Genomic DNA, 10,620 nt, shown 5'->3' on the forward strand with positions numbered 1-10,620 from the left:
TTTTTTAAAGATTTTATTTTTTATTTATTTGACAGAGAGACACGGTGAGAGAGGGAACACAAGCAGGGGGAGTGGGAGAGGGAGAAGCAGGCTCCCGGCTGAGCAGGGAGCCCGATGTGGGGCTCGATCCCAGGACCCTGGGATCATGACCTGAGCCGAAGGCAGACGCTTAACGACTGAGCCACCCAGGCGCCCCTATCACTAATTACTTTGAATGTAAATGGGCTAAATGCTCCAATCAAAATATATAGGGTGTCAGAATGGATAAAAAAGAAGACCTATCTATATACTGCCTACAAGAGACTCATTTCAGACTGAAAGACATGCATGAGATTGAAAGTGAAGGAATGGAGAAACATTTATTATGCAAATGGATGTCAAAAGAAAGCCTGAGTAGCAATACTTGTACCAGACAAAATAGACTTTTATCTATTTATTTATTTTTTTAAGATTTTATTTGTTTGACAGAGAGAGACACAGCGAGAGAGGGAACACAAGCAGGGGGAGTGGGAGAGGGAGAAGCAGGCTTCCTGCTGAGCAGGGAGCCCGATGAGGGGCTCAATCCCAGGACCCTAGGATCATGACCTGAGCCGAAGGCAGACGCTTAACGACTGAGCCACCCAGGTGCCCCACAAAATAGATTTTTAAACAAAAACTGTAACAAGAGACATAGAATGCACTACAGTCATAATGGGAACAATCCAACAAGGAAATATAATTGTAAATATTTACGCAACCAATTTATGCTCCCAATATTGGAAGCACCCAAATATATAAAGCAATTAATAACAAACATAAAGTAAGTAATCAATAGTAATATAATAATAATAGTAGGGGACGTTAACACCCACTTACATCAATTATTAGATCATCTAAACAGAAAATCAATGAGGAAATAGTGGCTTTCAATGACACATTGGGCTAGATGGATCTGACAGACAAGAAGAAATAGAAAATTTGAATAGACCCATTACCAGCAATTAAAAAACTCCCAATAAACAAAAGTCCAGGCCCATACAGCTTCACAGGTGAGTCCTACCAGGCATTTAAAGAAGAGTTAATACCTATTTTTCTCAAACTATTCCAGAAAAATAGAAGAGGAAGGAAAACTTCCAAATTCATTCTTTGAGACCAGCATTACCTAGATACCAAAACCCAATAAAGACACTATGAAAAAAGAAGACTACAGGCCAATATCTCTGATGAACATAGATATAAAAATCTTCAACAAAATATTAGCAAACTGAATCCAACAATACGTTAAAAAATCATTCACCATGATCAAGTGGAATTTAGTCCCCAAATGCAAGGGTGGTTCAATATTTGCAATCAATTAACATGATACATCACATCAATAAGAGAAAGAATAAAAACCATATGATCATTTCAAAATGTAGAAAAAATATTTGACAAAGTACAACATCCATTCATCACAAAAACCCTCAACAAAGTAGGTTTTGAGGGAACTCACCTCAACATAATAAAAGCCACATATAAAAAACCCACAGTGAACATCCTGCTCAATGGTGAAAAACTGAGAGCTTTTCCCCTAGGGTCAAGAACAAGACAAGAATGTCCACTCTCACCACTTTTATTCAACATAGTACTTAAAGCCCTAGCCACAGCAGTCAAACAAGAAAAAGAAATAAAAGGCATCCAAATTGGTAAAGAAGTAAAACTTTCACTATTTGCAGATGACATATATCAAAAATCTAAAGATTCTACCAAAAAACTACTAGCACTGATAGATGAATTTAGTTAGGTCTCAGGGCACAAAATCAATATATAGAAATCCATTACATTTCTATACAGTAATAATGAAGTAGCATAAAGAGAAGTTAAGAAAACAATTCCATTTACAATTGCACCAGAAAGAGTAAAATACCTAGGAATAAACTTAACCAAGGTGAAAGACCTCTACTACCTCTACTCTGAAAATAGAAAACATTGATGAAGAAAACTGAAAACGACACAAACAAGTGGAAAGATATTACATGCTCATGGATTGGAGGAACAAATATTGTTAAAATGTCCATAGTACTCAATCCATCTACAGATTTATGGCAATCCTTATCAAAATACCGACAGCATTTTTCACAGAACAAGAACAAATAATCCTAAAATTTGTATGGAACCACAAAAGACCCCAAATAGCCAAAGCAATCTTGAAAAAGAACAAAACTGGAGATATCACAATCCCAGATTTCAAGTTATACTGTTAGAGTAGGCAGTTAGATAGACATGAGCAGGAGGGAAAACAGAAGAATGACAGATGGACAATTGTCAGGGACCACCCAGTCTGTGCCAGAGATTGCCCCATCTCCCTTAGATCAACACCTCTGACAATTTAGCACAGACTGATAAGCAGAAGATATGGGCTACAGGGACTTCCCCAACTTTGGAGCATATGCACTTCAGAAAGACCTTGTTCACTAGTAACCCTAAAGCTATTACAATATCATTATAATACCATTTGCATTGCAATGGGCCTCCCCAGTGGGTTGTGCTTAGGCACTCATGGGGAGATGACTAGCACAGATTTGCCTAAGAAGTTTGATTTGCCTAAGAGGTTTGAGGGGAGGGAACCAAGGTAGGTCCAAGTGTGGAGTAACAATAACAAGATGGGAGGACAGAGACCAAATAACCCCCCATAAAAGGACGCAATGAGAAACTCAGTATGCGGCCACCATCCTCAGATCAGCCCTCTCCTCTGTCCCTTTTGTCATTTTTTGCTAAATAAAAACCTTTGCAACTTTCACCCTCTATCAGTTCTCTTGACTGAATTCTTTCCTTCAAGAAGATAAGAACCAAGGAATTCCACAATCTACCACCCGGTAACAATACTACAAAGCTGTAGTAATCAAAACAGTATGATACTGGCACAAAAACAGACATAAGTCAATAGAACAGAATAGAGAGCCCAGAAATAAACCTGTAATTATATGGTATGGTGAATTAATCTTCAACAAAGGAGACAAGAATATGCAATGGGAAAAAGACAGTCTCTTCAACAAAGTGTTGGGAAAACTATACAGCTACATGCAAAAAATGAAACTGGACCACTTTCTTACACTGTACACAAAAATAAACTTAAAATGGATAAGGACCTAAATGTGAGACATGAAACCATAAAAATCTTAGAAGAGAGCACAGGCAGTAATTTCTTTGACATTGGCAGTAATAACATATTTCTAGATATATCTCCTGAGACAAGGGAAATAAAAGCAAATATAAACTATTAGGAGTACATCAAAACAAAAGCCTTCTGCACAATGAAGGAAAAAATCAACAAAACTAAAAGAAAACTTTTGAATGGGAGTAAATACTTGCAAATGACATATCCCATATAGAGTTATATCCAAAATATATAAAAAACTTAAACAGCTTGGGCGCCTGGGTGGCTCAGTTGGTTAAGCGACTGCCTTCGGCTCAGGTCATGATCCTGGAGTCCTGGGATCGAGTCCCACATCGGGCTCCCTGCTCAGCGGGGAGTCTGCTTCTCCCTCTGACCCTCCCCCCTCTCATGCTCTCTCTATCTCATTCTCTCTCTCAAATAAATGAATAAAATCTTAAAAAAAAAAAAAAAAACTTAAACAGCTCAACACCAAAAAACCCAAGTAATCCAATTTAAAAATAGAGAGAAGACACAAATAGGCATTGCTCCAAAGAAGACATCCAGACGGTCAATAGACACATGAAAAGATGCTCAACATCTCTCATTATTGGGGAAATGCTAATCAAAACCATAAGATACCACCTCACACCTGTCAGAATGGCTAAAATCAAAACACAAGAAACAACAAGTGTTGGTGAAGATGTGAAGGAAAAAGGTATCCTTATGCACTATTGGTGGGAATGGAAACTGGTGCAGCCACTGTGGAAACATTATGGAGGTTCCTAAAAAAATTAAAAATAGAATTACCATATGACCCAATAATTCCACCACTGGGTATTTACCCAAAGAATACAAAAATACTAATTTGAAAAGATACATACACTCCTATGTTTATTGCAGCATTATTTACAATAGCCAAGATATGGAAGCAGCCCAAGTGTTCATTGACTGTTGAATGGATAAAAAGATGTCTCTCTCTCTCTCTCTCTCTCTCTCTCTCACACACACACACACACACACACACACACACACACACACACACACAGGAATATTATTCGGCCATGAAAAAGAATGAAATTTTGTCATTTGCAACAACATGGGTGGATCTAGAAAGTATAATGCTAAGTGAATTAAGTCAGTCAGAAAAAGACAATACCATATGATTTGTTTCATATGTGGAATTTAAGAAACAGCAAACAAAGAAAAAAGAGACAAACCAGAAAACAGACTTGTAACTATTGAGAACAAGCTGATGACTACCAGAGAGGAGGTGAGTGGGGGAAGGGTGAAATAGGAGAAGGGTTTAAGAGTACACCTTTCTTAATGAGCACTGAGTAATGTACAGAATTGTTGAATCACCATATTATACGCCTGAAACTATTATAACACTATGTTAACTATACTGGATTTAAAAAAAAAAAACAGATTGGCAAAGTGGATTAACAAACAAACCAACCTGATCCAACAATATGCTGTTTTACAAGAAACTCACTTCAAACATAAGGACATAGGTGTATTGGAAGTAAAAGGATAAAAACCTTCATTTAAACAGGAGGGGTTCTATCAATATCAGATAAAGTGACTTCGGAGTAAAGCTTATTACTGGAAACAGAGAGGGGCATTACATAATGCTAAGAGGATCAATTCAGGAAGACATAATAGACCCAAATGTGTACACACCAACAACACAGCCTCAAAATACATGAAGTGAACCCTACAGAGCTGAAAGGAGAAACATAAATTCATAATTATTGTGGTGCCTTCAACATCCATTCTCAGCAATTGACTGAACTAGTAGAAATAAATTTTGAAAAATTGTATTCATTTTTTTCCCCAAGCAAAATAGATTGGATAATATGAAAACAAATAGCCAGTGTATTTGTTAGAAATATCGTTAGCACACTCCTTCCTTTAGTAAACCTCTACTGAGCAGGTGTGAAGTGCTTAAGTTTACAGAACACATGCTTGGGTGTGGTCCGGAGCTTAAACCGTCACACCCTGTGTCTGCGGCGCAGCTGCCTTGCCTTCCTGTAGGTGCTGAGGCCAATTTTTGCTCTCCGAGACCATGCAGAAAAGATTTGTGTGTGGGAAGCACTGCTTGACAGCCTCAGTGGTGCATGGAACCCACTAGCAAAACAAACTGCTATGACCCCCAGGCCCCCTCAAATCCCTGGGGGCCATAGATGCTTCATTTCTTGCCCAGGATTGTTGCTGTCCAAAAAATCATGTGGTACTAGAAATCCCAGAAGCTTGTGATCCTCAAGAGCCCTTTCTAAGACTGTTCCAGAAAGTCACTCAAAGTTTGCAGCCTAACTTGTGCTTCCTGAGTGCAGCCATGGGGTTTTGCAGGAGGCCCACAAGGCATACCTGGTCAGCCAATTTGAAGACACCAACCTTCTTGTTTAAAGCAGGAATTCTATGTAATCCACTTTACAGTCTTCTTTCTGAGTTACACCTCCACAGCAATAAGCACTTCCCTTCACCCGAGGCATACCATTCCTAGCTAGATACTCATCCTTCTCTGGATGATTACCATAACCCTTCTTATAATGTGGCTGCCAGCTCTGAACACAATATTCTAGACATGACATCATGAAGTAGACATTACCATCACTATCTTCTTCTTTATCCTACCCTTAAATTCCATTATTGCAAACTTTTGGGGTACCCAAATCATGTTCTTAGTCATATCAAAATTATTGATACCAATAAATTAATATATTCTAGTGGTACTATTAAATCACTTCCCCTTCATCCTATAATTGTTATATATACACATATTCTTAAAATTTAACACACATACAATATTTAATCTCAACATAGAGCTTTATGTTTATGCAAAATAAATTTCATTCTATTAGATTCAATCTGTCTAGGGTTTGGAAATCCTTTTCTCTCTTTTTTTTTTCCAACATTGATTCTTTTATTCAGAGTTTACACTTTCTATCATTGGCATATGCCTACCTAATGATGATGCCCTGGTTTTCCTGTGGAAGTATTGCTCTTCCAATAGCAATCCATTTGGTTTAGTTGGGTGGACCACCCTCCATACCCTGATGAAGGCATGTGACCCAGACAGGGCCCAGTGACACCAGCTCTGCCCACAATGTGGAAAAACACTTTCCTCCAAAGAGGATTAGAGGGAGATCCTGACTGGCAGTGTGTCCAATGTGGAGATAGCAGATCCTAGACATGGGATACAATGGGGTGCTTGTGACATTTTTTGAGCCCTGGATCCAGGCATGTCTGTAGCCAAGAAGTCCTCTTCTTGTGTAGCTGTTTAAAATTGGTTTCTGTCACTTCAGCCAAGAGTCTTGTTTAATAGACCATCCTTGAAAATTGTGTCACTGCAGCTTTGACAATCATTTTCTCATAAGAGGTGTTGGTGGTGACCTGGGGCCCCGGAGATTTGTTTCAGAGCTGCATTTCCGTAGGAAACATAGTTTGTATTTGTATTTCATGTGCATTTGGGGTGGTTTAGTGGGGTACGATGGATGTGTGTGTGTGTGTGTGTGTGTGTGTGAAAATTTCCCTTAAGCGTCTAATCAGTGCTGCCACTGTTTTTATTTAAATGGCTGTTAAAGATCACTGAGGGAGATCTAGTCAAGGACAAAGCCTGCTTATTTGCCACTAAAAACCAAGTTCAAATTGACAGTAACTAACAGTATTTGGGTACCATGTTTTAGCTTTTTTTAAAATCCAGGTTATATTGCTGGTGTGAATGCAAAATGTTACAGCTGCTGTGGAAAACAGTTTGGCAGTTCCTTAAAAAGTTAAATACAAAACTACCCTAGGATCCAGCAATTCCACTCAGATACTTGCACAACAATGTTCGGGGGCATCTGGGTGGCTAACTCGGTGAAGTGTCTGCCTTCAGCTCAGGTCATGATCTCAGGGTCCTGGGATAGAGCCTTGCATCGGTCTCCCTGCTCAGCAAGGAGTCTGCTTTTCCCTCTCCCTCTGCCCCTCCCCCCGCTTGTGTGCTCTCTCTCTCTCTCAAATAAATAAATAAAATCTTTAAACAACAATAACAACAATATTCATAGCAGCATTCTTTATAGTAGCCAACAGGTGGAACAACCCAGATGTCCATCAACAGGTGAATGGATAAACAAAAGGTGATATATGCATACAACAGAATATTATTCAGTGTTTAAGAGTAATAAAATTGTGATACATATGAAATATGGGTGAAACTTGAAAACATCATGTTAAGTGAAATAAACCAGACACAAAAGGATAAAAATTGTGTGATTTCACCTATATGAGGTACTTAGAATAGGTAAATTTATGGAGAGAGAAAGTAGAGTAGAGATTATCAGGGGCTGGGAGGAGGGGAGGATGGGGAGTTATTTTAAGGGATACAGAGCTTCTGTTTGGGATGATAAAAAAAGTTCTGGAAGTGGATAATTGTGGTTTGTACAACACTATGTATATACTCAATGCCAATGAATTATATATACATGGTTAAATGGTGAATTTTATATTATGTATATTTTCCCACAAAAATGAAAAAATACAACTAGCAGACATTGGTACTTCCTCTGATCTAGCATGCATATCATTAATGAGGATTTAATATTTGTTTACATTTTTCTTTTTATGTAAAATTTACATATAATGAACTGCACAAATCTTAAGTGTACAGATTTTTGAGTTTTAACATTATCATCATCCCAGAAAGTTCCCTCAGGACTTTTCCCAGTGAAATGCTCTGATATAATTTTTAAGAGCAGAATTGAGAATCCACAGCCAAGGATTTGCTTTTTTGCTTCTACCTATATTGGCTTTCCCTCTGAGTGTTGTGTAATTAGCAGTCTAGTGCTGCCCCTGGATGCGGAGGAAGAGGAAAGGGTATGGAAAGCTGAGAAAAGGACACTTCTGCCTCCATGTTGGGATAGGGGGTGTGCATATTGGGGCAGGTGGAAGGAAAGAGAACACAAGTTCTGGAATTCAGACAACAGTCAGTTTTCTATTCTCACTAAAGCAGTCTAATCAGAACTGTCTCTTGGTATATTCCCTTGTTGTCCATCTCTCCTTTGGCTCTTAGCAAAATCCCTCTCTGCCCCTCTTGGCTGAGACTTTGAGCCAACAGCCCATGGATCTCAGAGAAGTTCTGTGTTGCTGAGATTTGCATGTATAATGCCAGAAGCTGACTGGCCAGTGGCAGTTCCTCATGTGTGTGTTGTGTGAATGGACTGGCCCAACAGTGTCAGTGTAAATCTCAGGAAGATAAATCCTCCAAATAGGAGAATTGCCTTTATTCAAGTTATCTAAAGACAGTTTGTTTCTCCTCCTTCCTCCTTCTCCTTTTCCTTTACCAATTCTTTAGTTTTTTAAATTGAACCAGATACTTCTGAATCTATTACCTCATGAGAAGAATGCATGTTAATTATTTTTAAAAATTAGAATAATACAGCACAAAGAGAAAGTGCCTCTTTTTAACACCTCCAAAGAGCATATCTGGTTTATAACCCTTGAGAACTTTTAAAAATGCATATACTGAAATGTGTATGTCTCTCTGTATTTTAAAAAATTATACCAAATTATTCATACTGATCTACAACTTGCTTTTTTACCTGAAATGTATATTGATTGACTTCGAGAAAATGACTCACTTAACTCAGAGAGTTTAATTTTATTTCAGGGGGTTTATTCTTTTCAAAGTCATGTGGATTAATTTAAGTGTCTCAAGTAAAACTTTGGTTATAAAATGACATGGTTGGCCAAGAAAAACAACTTGGGAAGTCACAATTTTCTATCCACTGACTTTTGAACACTTTTAAGGAGACCTCCTTCTCCCAAGCCTGGTTTTAAAGAGTGCTTAAATAAGAAATCTGCTTGAGGAATTGTACTTAGCCATTTCTTTACCGAGGGGTGGGCAGAAAAGAAAATAAACAAAGCAAGGAAAAAAAACTTTGAGCTTTCTTATCCTAACAGAAGTGGAAAATTCCAACTCATAGTTATAAAATGGGAGACTAAGACCCTAATCCTGAGTTTTGTTGGAGTCTGTTTTGTATCAGATGAAATTATGTAACACGAAGTACTTTGTAATTTTCCATAAATGCTATGTATTATATTATTGTTTTAGTTATTGTTTTGGGAAGCAGTTTCAGGTTGGAGACATAAACTCTGGATCATGGAATGTTTGGTGACTAGGTGGCTCCCACATGAAATTCTGAAGATGCTTCCTATTAAAAATGAGAGGGCAGGGAGAACTACAGTCCATAAAAGACATTTAAGAAAAAACACCTTCCTGCGCCTGGGTGGCTCAGTTGGTTAAGCAACTGCCTTCGGCTCAGGTCATGATCGTGGAGTCCCTGGATCCAGTCCCGCATCAGGCTCCCTGTTCGGCAGGGAGTCTGCTTCTCCCTCTGACCATAACCCCTCTCATGTGCTCTCTCTCTCTCATTCTCTCTCTCTCTCAAATAAATAAATAAAATCTTTAAAAAACAACAACAAAAAAAAAAACACCTTCACTCAGAATTAACTAAACAACAGCAAGAGCTTACTGGGGCCATCTTGAAATGTTAGAATAATAAAAAGAGTAAAAACTATTTTAAATGTGAAACTCGTGTGTGTGTGTGTGTGTGTGTGTGTGTGTGTGTGTGTTGAAGGGTATAAGGTACGGATGACAGCAAGAAAATGACCAGGTGAAAGGTTAAGAAGGGGTTATGGAGAGGAAGGGAACTTTTTTTCTGCCTCCGCTGCCACCATGGCGCCCGTGAAAAAGCTTGTGGCGAAGGGGGGCAAAAAAAAGAAGCAGTTCTAAAGTTTACCCTTGACTGCACCCACCCTGTAGAAGATGGAATCGTGGATGCTGCCAATTTTGAGCAGTTTCTTCAAGAGAGAATCGAAGTGAATGGAAAAGCTGGGACTCTCGGTGGAGGGGTTGTAACAATTGAAAGGAGCAAAAGCAAGATTACTGTAACTTCTGAGGTGCCTTTTTCCAAAAGGTATTTGAAATATCTCACCAAAAAATATTTGAAGAAGAATAATCTCCATGACTGGTTGCGCGTAGTTGCTAACAGCAAAGACAGGAGTTGCGTTACTTCCAGATTAACCAAGACGAGGAAGAGGAGGAAGAGGAGGATTAAAACTCATTTATTTGGAATATTTTGTATGAGTTCTTAAATAAAACTTGGGAACCAAAAAAAAAAAAAAAAAAAAAAAAATGAATCAAGGAGAAAAATCCTGTGATGGTTAAATGTTATGTGACAACTTGGTTAAGCTATGGTGCTCAGTGGTTTGGCCAAACACGAATCTAGATATTGCTGTGAAGGTATTTTGTACATGTACCCAGTATATATAATCAGTTGACTTTGAGTAAAGCAGTGTATACATCATAATGTGGGTGCGTCTCATCTGATCAGTTGAAGGCCTTAAAAAGCAAAAACTGAGGTATCCTGGAGAAGGAATTCTGCCTGAATTTCCAGCCTGCCACCTTGCCCTACACATTTTGAACTTGTCAGCCCCACAACTGCATAAGCCAATTCCTCAAAATG

At 38.5% G+C, this 10,620-nt stretch overlaps 1 pseudogene; it reads left to right on the plus strand.

The window, feature by feature from the left end:
- The first annotated feature begins 9,830 nt into the window (after positions 1 to 9,830).
- LOC116624780 lies at positions 9,831 to 10,212 on the plus strand (annotated as a pseudogene).
- Positions 10,213 to 10,620: the final 408 nt, after the last annotated feature.

Source organism: Phoca vitulina, unplaced genomic scaffold (genome assembly GCF_004348235.1).
Source record: "Phoca vitulina isolate PV1807 unplaced genomic scaffold, GSC_HSeal_1.0 scaffold70, whole genome shotgun sequence".
Lineage (NCBI taxonomy): Eukaryota > Metazoa > Chordata > Mammalia > Carnivora > Phocidae > Phoca > Phoca vitulina.